We start from the raw sequence: 21,266 nt of genomic DNA on the forward strand, positions 1-21,266 counted from the left end.
CGTCCCCCTACTCACCCGGAGTCTCCTCCTGCAGGTGATGTCCGTCATTGTTAGGAAAGAGATCCGGGCACGGTACACCCTCGGCCTTGGTCGTCGCCTCTGGCGCCCTGGCTGCACCCTCACTCTCTCCTCCTCCCCCTCCTCCTCCTCCCCCCCCCATGCTGCTCGACGACTGGCAACTCCTCGGCCCTTCCCTCTGCTGCTGCAGCTGGCCCTGCATCCACTGCGGTTTGTGGCTGTGGATGCTGCTCCATCTCCAAATGCAGTGCAGCGGCGCCAACCACTGCGCAGAACATAGCCGTTCTGTTCACAGACATTGTGCTAACCTACAGAAGGGTGGTGGGGGGCAGAGAAACGGGACATGTTAGACGGAGGTTAGTCGACACCTCGGCAGCCGCCTGCCACGGGATACCTGTGTGTCCCGGTGGCCTGGTCGCGCTGCTGACACGCGGGCAGCCTAACCCCTGGTCACTTTCTGCATCCAATGGGCAGTTAACTACGTCCTCTTCACCGGTGCATCAGTGGCCTGTGGCCGTAAGCCACAGGGCAACCAGCGGCCATGTCCTCGTGACCGGCACGCCATGGCATGGTGGCAGACATTTTGTAACCGGGGTTGGACGGGTCACTCGCTCACTCTCTCCCTACCCCCCCCACTCCCACTCCCCTCCTCAGTCTCCCACCCCCCCTCCGTCTCCCCCACTCCCCCCTCCGTCTCCCTCACTCCCCCCTCCGTCTCCCACACTCCCCCCTCCGTCTCCCACACTCCCCCCTCAGTCTCCCACTCCACTCCCCCCCTCCGTCTCCCCCACTCCCACCCTCCGTCTCCCACACGCCCCCCCTCAGTCTCCCACTCCCCCCTCCGTCTCCCCCACTCCCCCCTCCGTCTCCCACACTCCCCCCTTCCGTCTCCCACATTGCCCCCTCAGTCTCCCACACACCCCCCTCCGTCTCCCACACTCCCCCCCTCAGTCTCCCACTCCCCCCCTCAGTCTCCCCCCCCCCCCCCCCCCCCCCCCCGCTCTGGACCCGTTCTCGGGGATGCCTTCCCCGTTGTGGCCAGACTCCAGCAGTGCGCTGAGCGGTGCGCTGAGCGGTGCGCTCACCTCCTCGAAGCTCTCGTCAGCCAGCACGACTGGTTGACGAACTTGAAAAGCAGGTGTGTTGGCCGGCGTGAATACATTGCGTGATGACGTCGGGACTTCGGCCCATCCGGGCCAGAGTATAGCGGGGGGCCAAAAAGTCGGGCTTCTGGTCGTGTCGGGGGGGTCTGTCGAGGCCTTTGCCGGGAATGCCAACGTGAAGTTTGTGCGGGGTTCGGAGAATAGCGGGAGGGTGACGGACAGGCGTCGTCGTGAAAATCGGCTCGGCCCGCTATTCTCCGAACCGGCGTGAGAGCGGAGAATCGCGCCCTTGGTCTTTTATTTAACATTAGGCCAGTTATGTACAATACAAAACTCAGCATAGAACTATCTCTCCATGCTATGTTGTTGATTGGATAGGATTCAAGCTCTTAATGTCCTCTCTGAAACTCTGTACAGTAGCATCTGAATTTTCACATGGCACCATGCAACTATATAGAAAAGTGGTGGTGTTGGTGTAGTGGCATGTCACTGGACTAGTAATCCAGAGACCCAGGGTAATGCTTCTGAAGTTGTATCAGCAGCTACACAGACGCTGAACAAACTACAACAAAAAGCAGAAAAAGAGTAAATCAAAATTAGAGAATACTGCAAAAATGGATGGCCAGAGTATGTTCCAAACAACCTCAACCTGAAACAACACTTTTAGCAATGGTGACATTTCAGTATCATGGAAGGTTGACCATATCAAGAGTCCTCAGACTCCAGGTTCTTCAAAGAACACACCATTGATACCTAGACCTTACAGACTGCTGGTAGGAATTTTGTAGTATGAGCTGTAGGACATCTAAATCCTCAACAAAACTTATGCCCTCCTGTTCTGGTTTCCTAACAGGAATGTGTAACAAAGCATCTGCTGTTGTTTGTTGTTCGCCTTAGACACATTTGTCAGTTCATTTATTTGCTGTTCCAGGGAAATGTTCTGCTCAAAATTTTCCGATTTATAATTTTTTTAAATGAATTATAGATCAGTGAACATTCTTGATTGTGGTTCCCATAGGTTTCTATGATTTTTCTTCCTTTGTAGCGGAATTTAGCAGTCAACTATCACATGACAGTTAATTGAATGCCTCCTGGACCCTGGGATGTTATGGTAATGGCTGAAGCAAAGCATTGTTCTGTGGCTGAAAGAATTGAAACTCCTGCTCCAGTGTCTAATTTGAAATTTGTTTTATGTCCATTGACCATAATATCTGCTCTCCAATTGCTCCCATTTGAACCTGTAATTTCTCCCAACAATGGTACTTCTACTTTTTTGTTTCCTCTTCAACTTTTTGAATCTCTTCAATTTCTTGAATGGTAGGTGATCGTGGCTGCGTCTCCTTTAATTGTTTGTTAAGAGGTGTTTGCACAGAAAACTGATTTAAAATGGCCTCTTCTTCCAGGAATGGTACTCCGCATTTTTGGCAGGATATTCTTCATGATAATACAGCCCTTTCCAGTCGCAGTGAGAACACTGAGGGATGGTGGCTACTGTGCCCTCAACACTCTTGCTCTGTTTGGGATTAGGTGCACTTTTATGTTTGATAAATTAGATTGTCTCAGCCATTTTGCTCCACAAAATGTCTTTCTCATCTCGAACGGTTGTTTAGTTTTCTCTCTTCTGCATTCCTTGTTAATTATCTTCAGTAGGGTCAAATCTTCCCTCAACTGCGGAAAATATGATAATGGCTCTTTTAAGTCTCATTCAACTATGTGATCTTGAGTTATTTTGTTTTTCAGGGCTCCATATTCACAATTCTCAGCTAAATGATATAAATCATTAATAAAGGAATCTATGCTCTCTCCCAGTCCTTGGATGTGTCTATTGAACTTTGCTCTCTCTGTAATAATGGTCCTTCAAAAACTAAATAACTATTAAAGGCTTTGATAACTTATTCTATTTGTTGCCATGTCTTCATTTATGCCCTGTCTGATCATTATGTCATCTGCCCTACTGCCTATGATATAGAGTAAGGTACTGACCTCCTCCTTGATAGTCATTCCTGCTAGTACAAATGCTGTTCTGTGCCTGGTAAAACTGTGACACCAGTTCTGCCACTCGGTGTTATTCTAGTCTTCTATTTGCTCAGAGCTCGTGACACCAATAAAGATTATTATTATTATTGAGAGTAGGCCATCCGACCCTGGTAAAGGTAGGATTTTTTCCATGTCTTTTACTGTTGCCTTTTCTAGAGTTTAGTTGAAGATTTTCCCATGCTGTCTTTGTCCTGCAGTTATTTCTCTAGCTGCTTCTTCCAATCACTGGATTCTCCACTTGTTGCTCCTTTTGTCATGTGTTCCACTGTTGCCATGTGCTATGATCATTGTGGATCTTAACAGGGGCCGGTTTAGCTCAATTGGCTAGACAGCTGGTTTGTGATACTAATTTGTAGGATGGTAGAACTGACAAATGAAGAAAGACTGGATCACCAGGACTTGTACACACTGGAGTTTAGAAGAATGAGAGGGGATCTCATAAAAACATTTAAAAATCTGATGGGACTGGACAGGCTGATGTGGGAAAAATGTTCCCGATGTTGGGGACATCCAGAACTATGGGTCATAGCCTAAGAATAAGGGGTAAGCCATTCAGGACTGAGATGAAGAAGAACTTCTTCTCTTAGGGAGTTGTGAACTTGTGGAATTCTCTACCACAGAAAGCTGTTGGGGCCAGTTCTTTGGATATATTCAAGAGGGAGCTGGATGTGGCCCTTGCAGCTAAAGCGATCAAGGGATATGGAGAGAAAGCGGGAGTGGGATACTGAATTTGCATGACCAGCCATGATCATATTCAATGGTGGTGCAGGCTCAAAGGGTCGGATGGCCTACTCTCAATAATAATAATAATCTTTATTGGTGTCACAAGTAGGCTTACATTAACACTGCAATGAGGTTACTGTGAAAATTCCCAAGTCACCACATCATAGCGCCAATTCGGGTAAACTGAGGGAGAATTCAGAATGTCCAATTCAACTAACAGCATGTCTTTCGGGACTTGTGGGAGGAAACCGGAGCACCGGAGGAAACCCACACAGACACAGTGAGAACGTGCAGACTCTGCATAAATAGTGACCCAAGCCGGGAATCGAACCCGGGTCCTTAGCGCTGTGAAGCAACAGTGCTAACCACTGTGCCGCCTGAACCTATTTTCTATGTTTCTATTTTCCACTTTCTAGGTTTTCTGAATCAATTTTCTTTTTTTTTAAATTTAGAGTACCCAATTCATTTTTGTTTTCCAATTAAGGGGCAATTTAGCATGGCCAATCCACCTAACTTGCACATCTTTGGGATGTGGAGGTGAAACCCACATAAACACGGGGAGAATGCACAAACTCCATATGGACAGTGACCCAGGGCCGGGATTGAACCCGGGTCTTCAGCACCGCAGTCCCAATGCTAACCACTGCGCCACGTGCCACCCCCTGAATCTATTTTCTATGTTTCTATGTCATTATTGATCTTATTTCACTGATGATGTAGACTATATATTTACATATTTAACATTAACCCTTTATATTACATCTTCCCAAGTCCCTGTTTTCAATAAATACTATTTATGATATCCTACAATAATGATCAGGTAATCTGTTTCTGTGATATTGATGACGAATACCTCATGGCCAGGACTCATGCTTCTGGAAGGAGCCTCATGTTTACCTGTCCCTGTGCATAGTTGTTGATAGTTAATAATGTTTTGGAAGTTCTTGGATGCCTTGTTTCCAGTAGTTTCTGTTAAATATACCCGGGGACCTTTTGCAAGGCTTTTTCCGAGACGGGTGTTGCCCCCCCCTACTCTTGACATTGGAGTAATGTCATGTAATCTTTAACATCCATCCGAACAGGCAGATGGGGCCTTGATTTAATGCCTCATTCAAAAGACAGCCCCTCTTGACAGTGCAGAGCTCACTCCAATGCATTGGAATGTCAGCTTTGATTTTTATACTCAAGCTTTGGAGTGGGATTTGAAACTTGGAATCTTGTGAAGCAGAGGTGAGAGTGCCCCAACCAAGCCATGGTCGATACTAAAATGTTAATTGGAACGGTTGGATGTTATACAGTACTAAAATAATAACCACAGTATTAGTGCACTTGTATGAGATATCTTTCTACTATTTTAATGAAGACATTAACTAATTTCCAATAAATGAACAATTTATTGCGAAGATTGCAAACATGAAGTGATTGCATTAAAACCTGCCTTAATGTGTCAAAGGTTTTAAGGCATCACATTTACATGTAGAGTTTGCATTTATTTCATGACTTTCTAGTTACCAGGATACTTGACAGCAATTCACAGTCTATGTATTGATTTAAATAGTGGTTGTTGTTGATGTGCAGAGGGGCACAAAGAAATTCTGAGGAACAAAGTGTTTGTCCATAGATCTCTGAAGGCAGACGGGCAGGTTAATAGGGTGGTGAAAAAGGCATATGGGACACTTGCCTTTATCAATCGAGGCATAGATTACAAAATCAGGGCGTTTGTGTGGAGTTTTATAGAGCTTTGGTGAGGCCACAGCTGGAGTACTGTGTGCAGTTATAGTTGCCACATTATAGGAAGGATGTGATTGCACTGGAGTGGGTGTGGAGGAAATTCACCAGGATGTTGCCTGGGATGGAACATTTAAGTCATGAAGGTTGTTTAGGCTTGTGTTGTTTTTGCTGGAGTAGAGCAGACTGAGAGGCGACCGGATCAAGGTGTACAAGATTATGAGAGGCATGGACAGGGTTGATAGGAGTAGCTGTTACCATCAGTTGAAGGATCAGTCACGAGGGGAGACGGGTTCAAGGTGAGGGGCAGGAGGTTTATGGGGATGTGAAGAAAAACATTTTTACCTCAAGAGTGGTGATTGTCTGGAATGCACTGCCTGGGAGGGTGGTAGGGGCAGGATATCTCACATGCTTTAAAAGTACTTGGATGAGCACTTGGCACATCATAACATTCAAGGTTATGGGATAAGTGCTGGTAAATGGTAGGTAGGTCAGATGTTTTTCATGTATCGGTGTAGACTCGATAGGCCAAAGGACCTCTTCTACACTGTGATTCTGTGACTCTGGCTTTGTGACATGGCAACCAATCTGCATACAACACGATTGACATACACACAATGGGATGCATTTGTTTTAGGAGTTCTAATTGAATAACTGTTTGCCAGGAGAGTTCCACAGGATATGTTGAGGGCTCTTTTGTTTTCTATCTAACAGACAGGCAGGACTTCAGTTGAACAGATCAACTTGATAAAAGGTACAGTACCTACAGTCTTTAGCCTGTAACCTGGAAGACTATACTAAATCCTTTTACCCTATCTATCCATCACCTTGAACATTTCTTCACTTTCCATTTTCTACACGTTGGTTTCAGTCGACCTTCTTTGTGGAGCATTGATTCCCACAGGCTGTGGGACGTAGAATCATCTCTTCATAACTATGTGCAGGGTTATAATATACAGTAGCTAATTTGTAACTGAAGATAGTGCAAGGTGAGTGAAGTCAGAGGCACAATAAGACCTGTGTCGGTATCAATCTACGAGCCTCCATAGTGATAGTGTCACATGTAATGTAACTATTTTGGTAAGACTTTTGGATATCTTTTTCATGTAAACCAGGAATATGACTTAATGGCATGCTTACTGAAAATATGCTTTTTACAGAATTAGCCCAAAAGGTTCATGATCTATTCCTGATCAATAATTTCTAAAGTTAATCAAAGCACTCTTGCACTATAATGTCCTCAGTTAGATGTACTCTTTGTGGCGCTAACAATTGCACACAAAGAATCGAGACATGTACAATCGAGGCTTTATTGCTGTGTGATGCTATTCCTCCGGCAGCAGCTGTAGAATAGGATCCCAGTGACTCACACGCATATTTATACACCAGCTCTCTGTGGGCAGAGCTAGCCGGCAGGGGCTTACCAGAGGAACCTGTATTACAGGTACAGCCATACATCCCCTACTGCAAGTACACATATCTACAGTGGTTATATCACCATATTCACCCCCTGTAAAAAATGAGTCCGGCGGGGGTGACGTGTAACTCTAATACAAAGGATGATCTATTTACAAAAGGGTTCAAACAAATAAAACCAAGAGTCCATCCGGTTAGCAGGTTACAGGTTGAGCCGAATCGGCGGTCGAACGTTCCGCTGTGATTGGCGTAGCTGTGGTGGCGACGTCGGCACAGGCGGTGATGGCAACGATGGTGCAGGTGCTGGCGGTGTTGGTGCTGGCTGCTGGCGGGATGACTCCGAGAGCGAGCCAAAATCTTCCGTGTCCTCCAGTGTCGGCAGGGGGACGAGGGATGGACCTGGTGGGAACGAATACGGGGGCGCCGGGGAAAAGGAGGGTGGCGCGGGGGGGAAAGGGGCATGGGCATGGGATAGGCACCTGAGGGAGCCAGGTCCCGGAGCGGGACTGTGTCCTGGCGGCCATCGGGGAACTCCACGTAGGCATACTGAGGGTTGGTGTGGAGTAGGCATACTTTGTCCACTAGGGGTTCCGTCTTATGGTGCCGGACATGCCTACGGAGAAGGATTGGGCCCGGAGTCATGAGCCAAGTCGGGAGCGACACCCCAGATGTAGACTTCCTAGGGAAGGCACAAACACGTTCATGGGGTGTACTGTTAGTTGCGGTGCACAGTAGTGACCAAATGGAATGGAGCGCGTCAGGGAGGACCTGCTGCCAGCGGGCGGCTGGGAGGTTCCTGGACCATAGGGCCAGCTGGACGGCACTCCATACCGTCCCATTCTCCCTTTCTACCTGCCCGTTTCCCCGGGGATTGTTGCTGGTCGTCCTGCTGGAGGCGATAACCCTGCTGAGCAGGGACTGACGCAGCTCATCACTCATGAACGAGGATCCCCTGTCACTGTGGATGTAGTCGGGGAAACCAACAGAGCAAAAATGGAATCCAGGGCCTTGATGACGGTGGCAGACGTCATATCCGGGCATGGGATGGCGAAGGGGAACCTAGAAAATTCATCGTCCACACTAAGGATGTAGGTGTTGCGGTCGGTGGAGGGGAGGGGCCCTTTGAAATCCACGCTGAGGCGTTCAAAGGGGCGGGACGCTTTCACCAGGTGCGTGCAATCTGGCCGGTAGAAGTGCGGCTTGCACTCGGCACAGACCTGGCAGTCTCTGGTGACTCTCCGTACTTCCTCGACGAAGTAGGGCAGATTGCGGGCTTTGATTAGATGGTACAAGCGAGTGACCCCCGGATGGCTCGTACAAGGCACGGAGCTGGTTCACTTGTGCGCTGGCACATGTACCTCGGGAGAGGGCATCTGGGGGCTCGTTGAGCTTGCCAGGGCGATACAAGATCTCGTATTTAAAGGTGGAGAGCTCGATTCTCAACCGCAAGATTTTGTCATTCTTGATCTTGCCCCGCTGCGTGTTGTTGAACATGAAGAGTACCGACCGTTGGTCAGTGAGGAGGTTGAATCTCCTGCCGGCCAGGTAATGCCTCCAGTGCCGCACCACTTCAACGATTGCCTGGGCCTCCTTTTTAACAGAGGAATGTTGAATTTCGGAGGCGTGGAGGGTGCGTGAAAAGAATGCCACGGGTCTGCCTGCCTGATTCAGCGTAGCGGCAAGGACGACATCTGAAGCGTCGCTTTCTACTTGAAAAGGCAGTGTCTCATCTACTGCGTGCATCCCGGCCTTGGCTATGTCAGATCGAATGCGGGCGAAGGCCTGTTGTGCCTCGGCTGTGAGGGGAAAATGTGTGGACTGGATAAGTGGGCGGGCCTTGTCCGCGTATTGTGGGACCCACTGGGCGTAATAAGAAAAGAACCACAGGCAGCATTTGAGGGCCTTGGGGCAGTGGGGGAGTGGAAGCTCCATGAGGGGGCGCATGCAGTCGGGGTCGGGCCCCAGTAGTCCGTTTTGGACTATGTGGCCAAGGATGGCTAAGCGGTCTGTGCGGAACACGCACTTCTCCTTGTTGTACGTGAGATTAAGGAGAGATGCGGTGTGGAGGAATTTTGAAAGGTTGGCGTCATGATCCTGCTGGTCATGGCCGCAGATGGTGACATTGTCGAGGTACGGGAAGGTGGCCTGCAGTCTGTACCGGTCAACCATTCGGTCCATTTCTCATTGAAATACCGAGACTCCATTCGTGACGCCGAAGGGAACCGTAAGAAATTGGTACAGACGACCGTCTGCCTCGAAGGCAGTGTATGGACGGTCCGATTTACGGATGGGGAGCTGGTGGTAGGCGGATTTCAGGTCAATAGCAGAGAAGACCCGGTACTGTGCAATCTCATTGACCATATCAGATATGCGGGGGAGAGGGTACACGTCGAGCTGCGTGTACCGGTTGATGGTCTGGCTGTAGTCCACGACCATACTGTGCTTCTCTCTGGTCTTAACCACTACCACCTGGGCTCTCCAAGGACTGTTGTTGGCCTTGATGATATCCTCCCGAAGCAGTCGCTGGACTTCGGACCTGATGAAGGCCTTTTCCTGGGTGCTGTACCTCCTGCTCCTGGTGGCGACGGGCTTGCAATCTGCGGTCAGATTGGCAAAGAGGGAGGGAGGCTCGACCCTGAGAGTCGCGAGGCCGCAAACGGTGAGGGGAGGTAGGGGTCCGCCGAATTTGAGGGTGAGGCTCTGGAGGTTGCATTGGAAATCCAGGCCTAGTAAGAGTGACGCATAGAGGTTGGGGAGAATGTACAGACGGAAACGGTCGAATTCCACGCCCTGTACCGTAAGTTTAACCAGGCAGAAACCCCGGATCGGGACAGAGTGGGAACCGGAGGCGAGAAAGATCTGCCGGTTGGCGGGATGGACCGCAAGGGAATAGCACCTTACCGTGTCCGGGTGGACGAAGCTCTCGGTGCTCCCGGAGTCGATGAACTGGGAGGTCACGTGGCCGTTGACCAGCACCGTTGTGGAAGAGGGTGCCATGTTGCGAGGACGCGACTGGTCGAGCGTAATGGAGGCGAGTAGCGGGCGATCGGCAGTCGAGTCTGATGAGTCCGACGAGTAGCGGTAGCGACCCGTGTCCTGTGGCCCCGTCCCAGGGGAGGACAAAATGGCGGCGTCTGGAGTACCTGTGTGGAAGAAGATGGCAGATGACAAGATGGCGGCGCCGATGGAGCGCACGTTGTGGGGTCGGGACCAGATGGCGGCCCCCATGGAACGCACATGGCAGTGGGGGATGAAGATGGCGGTGCCCATGGAGCGCACGTGGCGGGGCGGCGAAAGATGGTGGCGCCCACAAATCGCACGTGGGGTCGGGGGAAGCGGACGGCAGGGCCCATTGTGCTAGCGGCTGAGGCGAGGGGGGGGAACGGGGGTGCGATAGCAGCAACTGTCCGGGACTGACACACCGCTGCAAAGTGGCCTTTCTTGCCACAAGCTTTGCAGGTCGCGGTGTGGGCCAGGCTGCGTTGGCGGGGGTGCTTCTGCTGACTGCAGAAGTAACAGCGGGGACCCCCAGGGAGTGCGGCGCGGCGAGCAGTGCAGGCGTAGTGCGTGGGGGCGGCTGCTGGGAGGGGCGGTTACGGGGTCCATGAGGGGTAGGATGGGTGGGCCGAGTGGCTAGCGGAGTAAGATCGGCCCTACGGGAGGTGGCCGTCATTGAAAGCGCCAGAGTCTTTGTGGCCGCGAGGTCGAGGGCGGCCCCTTCCAGCAGTCGTTGCCGGATGGGGTCCGAAAGGCATCGTGACAAAGGCATCGTGCATGAGTAAATCAGAGTGTTCTGTGGCTGTGAGGGCCCGGCAGTCGCAGTCTCGTACCAGAGGTATAAGGGCCCTCCAGAAGTCCTCAATCGACTCACCCGGCTGCTGGACGCGAGTAGAGAGTAGATGTCTCGCAAACAGGGTGTTCGTTGACGGTGCACAGTTATCCTTGAAAAGTTCCATAGCTCTGGTGTAGTCAGGCGCATCTCGAATTAGCGGAATGACACTGGAGCTAAGTCTTGAGTACAGGAGTTGTCTTTTTTGAGCCTCCGTCGGGGGAGGGTCCGCTGCAGAGATGTAGGCCTCGAAGACTGCAAGCCAGTGAACAAAGTCTTTCCTGGCGTGAGGCGACTGCGGATCCAGTTGCAGACGGTCAGGCTTGATCCTGATGTTCATGGTGTAAGGAAAATCACACAGCAATAAATTGTGGCGCTAAAAATTGCACACAAAGACTCGAGACATGTACAATCGAGGCTTTATTGCTGTTTGATGCTATTCCTCCGGCGACAGCTGCAGAATAGGATCTCAGTGACTCACACGCATATTTATACACAAGCTCCCTGTGGGCGGAGCTAGCCGGCAGGGCCTTACCGGAGGAACCTGTATTACAGGTACAACCATACATCCCCCTACTGCAAGTACACATATCTACAGTGGTTATATCACCACACTCTTCACCCATAACCTACCCAATTTGCAAAATTACTCTATCCTCTTATTTCCACAATTCACAGAAACACTTTCCCCTTTGATCTTTTCTGTTTACAAAGACAATTCAATGTTGTGCACCCAAATAGTTAACACATCTACTACCTTTTCAGACCTTGATGGATCTGTTGTGCATTTCAAATTATGCTGTAAAATCTTTCACACAAAAAGGCACATAAGGTTTTGTGTTTATACCCGAAAAGATGACACCTCTGGCATTACAAATCTCACTCAGTATTGCACTGAAGTGTCAACCTTATACTGTACGGTGAAATCCTGAGTGAGGTTTGAACCTAATTCCTGGTTGTTACAAGCCCAGCTAGCATGTGGTTGCTCCAATTTGAGTACGTGACCCACCATAGCTCTTCAGTTTTGTGTACTTTGCAAATTTAACAAGTTTGCTTTGGGTTTGTTAATTCAGGTCATTAATGCAAATTGGAACCAATAGATGTCCCAAGATTGATGCCCAGGGCAGTTGATCTGATCTTTTATCAATTTGATCAGGTTCTACTTCCTACTATCGAAATCCGATCACTTTGAGTTTACATAGACTTTTTGTGTTTCAATCACTCTGGGTCGTGAAGCCTTTCAACTCCTTGAGATGGTTTCAAAATATATCAAGAACGTTATGCAAAATCTTTACTTCAGAAGGCATTATTGATTGGATTACATCATAGTATTCCTCAGTTTTATGACATTGTTTAACCGAATATCAATGCAAGTCAAATGGATCTTTGAAAAATTGCACCACGTCACAGGCAGAGTTTGTGTGATTTACTGTTGTCCATGATCTAAGTGTTTCAACATGCATGGCTAATTAGTGCATGTCTTCTTACCCTCGGTGTCGTTTGTTCCAACTTAAGTGATTCAAGCAACAAGCTCTGGTTGACTTAAAAATAAAAAAGATTATTTATTATCACACACTTGCCCCGGAGGCTTAAATGCAATGTATCACACACACTGTCATACAGACAAAGATTAGATACAGATGAAGGTTAAAAAATAAACCCATTACAATCTGGAATTATTCCAGTCCCTTTCATAGCAGGTCCCTATTTTCTTAGATCAATTTATGCTTTAGATAGATTGGAGGGCTTGTAAATGCAGAGGAGTCTCAGTAATCTGTGAGGTTTCTGGCAGCTGAATTGCAGTTCAGCTCTCAGGTGAACTTGAAGTTGGAACAGCAGGGGGGAGGAGCCCTTCTCCCTCTTTCAAGGGATAACTGTTTATTCCCAAAGCTGTGACATTGTCTTGCATCTGATTTGATGGCTTTCAAGTGGTGTTTATGATGGCATTTGTTTTCAGAATGGCTTTTGCTGTTATTTTTAAAAGCAGGTAACAAACATGCGGCCTATTGCAAATCTGAAGTCCATTTCCAAAGAAGGTGGTGTGTTAAGGCTTTCCACGCCCTGGGAGTTTCAGACAGCCAAGGTCTTTGTTTGGGATGAGGAGCCATCGCAATACAACAAAAGGCCGATGAAATCCATTTCATATTCATGTAACACCTATTGAGTTTTGATTTCTCTATTGCCCATGGTGAGGCAGAAAGACGTGTGAGCTGATATATCACAGACTTTTCTGCTGAAGGTCCATTCTTAACAAAGGATATGTGAATATCACAAGTGATAGTCCATATTTGAATTTCGATATTTGCTTGATTTTCAGGATTCTCTCAAGCTGAATACTGCAAAATCATGTGAAATGCTGCAGCCATCCGAAACAGCTTTTGGTGTCCACTTCTTAAAAATATAGCTTTAAATTTTGTAATATCTTCATGCCTGTACTGAGCATGGCAAACTGTTAGATTGGTTCAAATGGGACCTTCCCAGTCTTTATTGAAGTAATGCAGAAAATCAATTTTTAAAAAACTATTGAAGTCCAGTGGAAAATTGTTTCAACACATCATTGGTATATTACATTAATGGATCACTTCACCTTTACTCTCACAAATGATAACACTCTGATAGCGCACTCATTAGGATGCATACCTCCACCAAGTTGTATTGACTCAATGTTACTACAATGATGGAATCCTGACTTGTGGCTATTCCCTGTCTGGTGCTTTCTTTCTACTTTGTCTTTTCTGTGGCTCTGTTCCAATTATAGCAATCAGTGAATTTGCCTTGTTTCTATGTTATCTATGTCCGATTTCTTAGAGTCGTCAGGTACCAAATGATACCACCACAAGTTTCAGCCGGCTATCGATCAAAGAGCCAAACACCAGTTAGTTAGTTCAAGGTCAAGGGTACTTTATTTACACACAAGTAGTCATGCAACATAAACACTACTAGTTAACTACACCTATCAGCTAAGACAACCTATACTCAACTTCGTGCACCCGGCTTAGGTCAGAAAACAGTGGCCGCTGTTCAATTCCGAATCTCTCGGGTTCGAAGGAGCAACTGCTGCTCAGCTGGACTCATCGGTCTGGTAGTGGGCGTTGAACTTGTACTTGCTTCTGGTGTTGCTACATTTGGCAATGGCCATGACCGGGGTACCAGGGCCAAGAGGGGGCCAAGAGAGCGTGAACATATGGCAAACTCTTCTTCTTATACCCAGGGGGTTTTTGCGTTCTTTTGGGCGGTCCTTCGATTTGAGCCTTACTAATTGGGTGATCCCTGATCACTCTGTTCGATTCCTTAACCAATAAGTGGGCGGGGATCTGGATGGCTGGGCGTGTTCCAAGCGGTCACTGACTCGGTTGTTCGCGTTTTCCTTGAACAGGGAGTGGCGCCGACATGTCTGGGACTGTCCCGGTTGCTTGAGTACCAGTCCTTTGTTTTGGTGAAGGTGAGCCATCAAATGCTAATCGGCCCCATTAAAATGCTAATTGGACGGAGTTTCGATACCGTCTGGACTTCTTGTTTACGAATATACATTTCAGGCTCTGAGCCTGCCTGAGTCTTGGCTTGTCCATTTTACCCGCCAGGCTTTGCGCATTTCTGTACCTAGTTGGCAGTGGCCATCCCAGATAGCTACAGGTTGATGTTCTATAATTATAATTACTGAAAAAAAAATCATTAAATGCTTCCATCTCAAGCTGCAGGCAAATCCACATCCAATAACCTTCTTGAAAACACTGCTCACATTTTTGCAGCTGTGACAAATTTGCAGCACAGCAGTTGAGACAATCGATGACTGTCTTAAAAATAAAATCAGGTTTCCCTATCTCGCAATGTTAATGGAACCTTTAAAAAATTCTAGGATCCAGAATCTCTGCCAAAAATGAATTATAGTTGAATACTTGTTATTTGGCATGCTCCAAAATGGGTTTTACCAGTGTAATAAAAAATGTTGGTTAACGGTTAGTTGCTATCGCATGCTTTGATATTACTTTAGAAAGTTATCGATGTATGTCTATCTACATCCCTATCTGCAGCTTCCTCTCCCCTACCCCTCTTTTGTGTGTAAGATTAGGTAGTTTAACGTGCCTTATGTAAGATGCCACCTGGAATGGCCAGCACTGCGTCCAGGTTCCAGCATTCTCTTCAAATTCAACTCTGGCTCCGCAAGAGTGGAGAGACTCCGCAAGAGACTCCAGAGAGATTGAGACTTGCAGGTACCTAGATCTGGCTTTGGTCTGGCATGCTCATTTCTTTTTAACAGTGGACCTTTAGAAGCTTCATCAGAAGATGCTAAAGGGAGAAGAGTTTGAGACAGGCCAATGCTGCAAATTCCTGTTGATAGACAATTCCAGCTGGTGCAGTACTGGGTAATAGAAATGTTACTGCTGTTTTCCTTGGGTCATATCCTGGGTACCCAGTACACAGAGTATGACCCAAGGAAGACCTGCAGGAAATCCGTCTATTAATTTTTCAAATGCATAGTTTACATACAAACATGGCGTGTAATGGGGCGAAAACATTTCCTCAGCCCTGCTTCAGTTACATCATAGAAACAAACTCCTGATAATTAGTCCTTCAAACATGTTTTTGGCAGGACTGATTAACTGATGTAAGCAAACAAAAACATTCGCAAATGACTTGTATCAAGTGATCCTAAGAATATAGTTGAAGCATTTGCTCTGTTATATGTTAAAATACCAAATTCAGAACAAACCATCACAGAAGATAGGGCATCATAAGTATGACATAATGTCTATTTTAAATATATGAATGTAAGTCTGTTTTAAAATAATTGTGTAATCTAAGTGTTTGCACACTATCTTTGCTATTCAACACTCTTACCAATCAGAATGAAGTGTACACAAAACATTTCAGTTAAAATGTAGGCTCTTAGTATAAACTACAGGATTTTATGAAATGAAGCTACAAAACACAACAACATATTGAAAAACAATATGCAACTCTAAGTCAGTGTAGCCGTGTTGATTGCTTCTGTATACATTCCCTGCACACAGTCACACCAGGTTGTATTCTGCTTTCCCAGAAATATAAATATTTGATCTGCAGACAATGTGGAAGCTGTTTCAGCACAGCAGAAAGTACTTTTAACTTGGGCAAACAGTACTTTGAGATACAAATGGCTTGGAATGCTATCTCGATAGTCTATTCAGATCTATTTTTAGGTCAGTTCTTGTACTCAATGGGGCTAATAATGAACCTGCTTTGCTTGGCAATCCTTTTTCTCCTATCCTGATGGCAGGTTCTTTTAGGTAGCAGTTGTCAAACATTGCATTCCAACTGTACGAGACTTGGCTGATTACTTATTAACAACTAACAAAAGTCACCATCGCAATCTGATCCTACCTTTACATTACAGCTGCATGAGGTATTTCCAGCAGCCTAGACACAATCTCAAAGAGAACTCTCAACAATCTGCACTTCATGGTTAAGGGTGTTGAAGCCAATGGTATGGTGTAGTTATTCTTGCTGAAGTAAGCTAACTCAAGACGACAATACATCAAAGTTAAGACCTACTTTGGCCTTTGGAAGAGATATTAAACAATGGTCCTGTTTGCCTCTTCAAGGATACTACGGGCTGGAATCTCTGTTCCCCCAGCCGCATGTTTCTCAGAGGTGTGCCATTCGCTGGTGGCAGTATTCTCTGCTCCCGCCGCTTGTCAATGGGACTGCCCATTGAAGTCACCCACACTGCCAGGTCAGTAGGACTTTAAACTTCTGAGTCGGGAGAAGGGAAAGGGAAAGCGACAGGGAGTAGGGAGTTAAATGGAAGGATAAGCAGCAGGTTAGAATGTGTACAGGTGGGTTTAAGTTCAAGGCAGACTAGGAATGAAGCAAAAAGGAAGGATAACTTAGGACATCTCATGATATCCAATTTCTCTAATAATGATAAGCAATTCAGCATTAAGGCACTTTACCTGAATGCTCGTAGCATTCGTAACAAAGTTGATGAATTAACAGCACAAATCATCGCGAATGACTATGACTTGATAGCCATTACGGAGACATGGTTGCAGGATGGTCACGACTGGGAGTTAAATATCCAGGGTACCAGATGTTTCGGAGGGATAGACAAGTATGTAAGGGAGGTGGAGTAGCACTAATAATCAAGGACGACATCAGGGTGGCATTGAGGGATGATATAGGTTCTATGGAGAATGAGGTTGAATCTATTTGGGTAGAAATTAGAAATTCTAAGAAGAAAAAGACACTGATAGGCGTAGTCTATAGGCCACCAAATAATAGCATCACACTGGGACGGGCAGTAAATGAAGAGATAACTAATACCTGTGAAAAGGGTACAGCAGTTATCATGGGACATTTTAATCTGCATATAGATTGGTCAAATCAGCTCGGTCAGGGTAGCCTTGAAGAGGAGTTTGTTGAATGTATCCGGGATAGTTTTCTGGAACAATATGTAATGGAACCGACGAGAAAGCAAGCTATCCTAGATCTGGTCCTGTGTAATGAGGCAGGAATAATTAATGACCTCGTTGTTAGGGATCCTCTTGGGAGGAGTGATCACAGCATGGTTGAATTTAGTATACAGATGGAGAGTGTGATGATAGATCCAATATCAGGGTCCTATGCTTGAACAAAGGGGACTATGATAGAATGAGGAAGGACCTCGCTAAAGTAGACTGGAAACAAATATTTTATGGTAGGACAGTTGAGGAGCAGTGGAGTACTTTCAAAGAAATCTTTCATAGCGCTCAACAAAAGTATATTCCAGTGAGAAGGAAGAATTGTAAGAAAAGAGGTAATCTACCATGGGTGTCTAAGGAGATACATGAGGCTGTCAAATTGAAAGAGAAGGCTTACAAAGTGCCCAAGATCAGCGGGAAACTAGAAGATTGGGAAAACTTTAAAGGTCAGCAGAAAGCCACGAAAAGAGCCATAAAGAAAAGTAAGATAGAACACGAAATAAAAACTGGCACAGAATATAAGGACAGATAGCAAAAGTTTTTATAATTATATAAAACTAAAAAGAGTGGCTAAAGTAAACATTGGTCTGTTAGAGGATGAGAGTGGTCATTTAGTTATGGGATATGATGAAATGGCGGAGGCATTGAACAAATATTTTGTATCAGTCTTCACAGTGGAGGACACTAATAACATGCCAGCAATTGACCGAGAGAAGAAGGTAGGTGAGGACCTGGAAACCATTACTATCACGAAAGAGCAAGTGTTGGGCAAGCTAATGGAGCTCAGGATAGATAAGTCTCCTGGCCCTGATGGAATGCATCCCAGGGTATTGAAAGAGATGGCTGGAGTAATAGCAGATGCACTGGCGGTAATTTTCCAAAATCCGCTGAACACTGGGGCAGTCCCAGAGGATTGGAAAACAGCAAATGTGACGCCACTGTTTAAAAAGGGAAGTAGACAAAAGATGGGGAATTATAGACCGGTTAGCTTAACCTCTGTCGTGGGGAAGATGCTTGAGTCTATTATCAAGAAAGAGATAGGAGGGCATCTCGATAGAAATTGTCCCATTGAACGGACGCAGCATGGATTCATGAAGGGCAGGTCATGCTGGACGAATCTCTTGGAATTCTATGAAGACATTTCGAGCAAGGTAGACAAAGGGGACCCAGTGGATGTGGTGTACCTAGATTTCCAAAAGGCCTTTGACAAGGTACCGCACAAGAGGCTGCTGCATAAGATAAGGATGCATGGTGTTAAGGGTAGAGTACTAGCATGGAAAGAGGATTCGTTGTCTAACAGGAAACAAAGAGTGGGAATAAATGAGTGCGATTCTGGCTGGCAATCAGTGACGAGTGGTGTGCCTCAGGGATCGGTGTTGGGACCACAATTATTTACAATTTATATAGACGATTTGGAGTTGGGAACTACGTGTAAGGTATCCAAGTTTGCAGATGACACGAAGGTGTGTGGCAGAGCAAAGTGTACTGAGGACTGTAAAACCTTACAGAGGAACATTGACACATTGAGTGAGTGGGCAAAGGTTGGCAGATGGAGTATAATGTCAATAAGTGTGAAGTCGTGCATTTTGGTAGGAGTAACAATAGAACGGATTATTACTTAAATGGTAAAAAGCTGCAGCATGCTGCTCTGCAGAGGGACCTGGGTTACTTGTGCATGAGTCACAGAAGGTTGGTCTGCAGGTGCAACAAGTAATTAGGAAGGCAAATGGAATTTTGTCCTTCATTACGAAGGTAATTGAGTTTAAAAGTAGAGAGGTAAGGTTGCAGTTGTACAAGGTGCTGGTGAGGCCACACCTGGAGTACTGTGTGCAGTTTTGGTATCCACACTTGAGAAAGGATGTGCTAGCACTAGAGGGGGTGCAGAGGAGGTTCACTAGGCTGATTCCGGAATTGAGGGGGTTAACGTATGAGGAGAGGCTGAGTAGATTGGGATTATATTCACTGGAATTCAGAAGGTCGAGGGAGCATCTAATAGAAACATATAACATTTTGAAGGGAATGGATAAGATAGAAGTAGAAAGGATGTTTCCGCTGGTAGGTGAAAGTAGGACACGAGGGCATAGCCTCAAGATTAGGGGGAGCAGATTTAGGACTGAATCAAGGAGGAACTTCTTCACTCAGAGGGTGGTTAAAGTATGGAATTCCCTACCGAAAGGAGTAGTGGACGCTACTTCATTGAATATATTTAAAGATAGGGTAGATGTTGTTTTGAAAAATAAAGGAATTACGGGATATGGCGAGAATGCGGGTATGTGGTTCTGAGACCACGAAAAGATCAGCCATGATCTTATAGAATGGCGGAGCAGGCTCGAAGGGCCGGACGGTGTACTTCTGCTCCTAGTTCTTATGTTCTTATCTGCAGGCGGAAGTGCCAGCAGGAACAGAGAATCCCAAAGGGCCAGAGAATTCCGGTCTATGATCTGTTTAAGGGACTCTCTTTGCTTTGGATAATATTTCTCCTTCAGCCATAAACAAATTTACTAATCTATTGAACCTGGCTCTGCACAAAATGGCTGCAGGATCAATTAATTTTGATTCCAAGATGTGTTTAAAGACATCAGTTCTGTTGCTTAACGCAAGATCAAGGAATATGAGCAGGAGTCGACCATATAGCCCATTGAGCCTGCTCCCCATTCAATGCAATCATGGCTGATCTTGGTATCAAGCCCATTTTCCCAACCACTCCCATATTCCTTAATTCCCTGAGAGATCAAAAAGCTGCTTATCCCAGTATAAAAGCATTCAACAATGACGTGTCCATATCCCTCTGGGGTAAAGAATTGGAAAGCTTCACAGCCCTTTGAGTGAAGTAATTTCTCCTCATCTGATCCTAAATGATCGGCCCTTTATCCTGAGACTGTATCCTCATGTTTTATAATTATAATAGTTCTTACAATCATTTTTTTATATTTCTGGTTAGTTTACTCTCAAATTCTATTTTTTCTGTTTTTATCATATTTTTGGTGGCCCTTTGCTGACTTCTAAAACAGAGTCCTCAGATTTACTATTTTTTGCAGCAGCAGCAGTGTAATCCTCTTTGTTTAATCGAATGCTATCTTTGACTTCCTGAGTGAGCCACAGATTGGCCATTTTTGCTGAGCTTTTGCTCTTCGATGGAATGTATTATGTTGGAAATTTGAAAATATTTCTGCAGATGTTTCCCTCTGTTCATTTGCGTCCATGCCTTTTTGTCTACTTATCTCAATTAACCATAGCCTCATACGTCTCCTCATGCCCATAGATCATAGCCATAGACTTGGGTTTGTTTAAATTTAAGATTTTTGTTTGTGATTGGGATACATTACTTTCAAACTTTAAAAAAAAAATTAGAGCGCCATTATTATTTTTTCCAATTAAGGGGAAATTTAGCATGGCCAGTTCACCTACCTGCACGTCTTTTGTGCTGTGGGGGTGAGACTCATGCAGACACGGGGAGAATACACATACTCCACATGGCACAGTGACCTGGGGCTGGCATCGAACCTGGGTCCTCGGGCCATGAGGGAGCTGTGCTAACCACTGGGTCACTGTGCTGCCCTTATTATTTTCAAACTTAACATGAAATTGAACGGTATTATGATCACTATTTCCCAGTGGATCTTGTATAATGCATTGCTAACTAACCATGCTTCATTACACAATATTAGAACTATGATACCTTTATCCTAGGTTGCTTCCATTACATATCGCTCCAGGAAACTGTCACAAAAACCTTACAAACTCATCTTTCAGACTTGTTATAAAGTGCTGGGTGTAGTTTGGTGCTTTTATTAAGGTATTGGTTATCTTAGGTACTTCAACAAGTTTTTATTAACCACTGGAAACTATATACATAGGTAAAGGTCCAAGTTAGAAGCTATCTCCACGCTTTCTCCAACACTACAGTGACCATTAGGTGTCAGTCATATATTCTCTTATATCACTCTGCAAGTGTTACTGTATTCAGTCACA

Source organism: Scyliorhinus canicula, chromosome 12, assembly GCF_902713615.1.
Source record: "Scyliorhinus canicula chromosome 12, sScyCan1.1, whole genome shotgun sequence".
In the NCBI taxonomy this organism is placed as follows: Eukaryota; Metazoa; Chordata; class Chondrichthyes; order Carcharhiniformes; family Scyliorhinidae; genus Scyliorhinus; species Scyliorhinus canicula.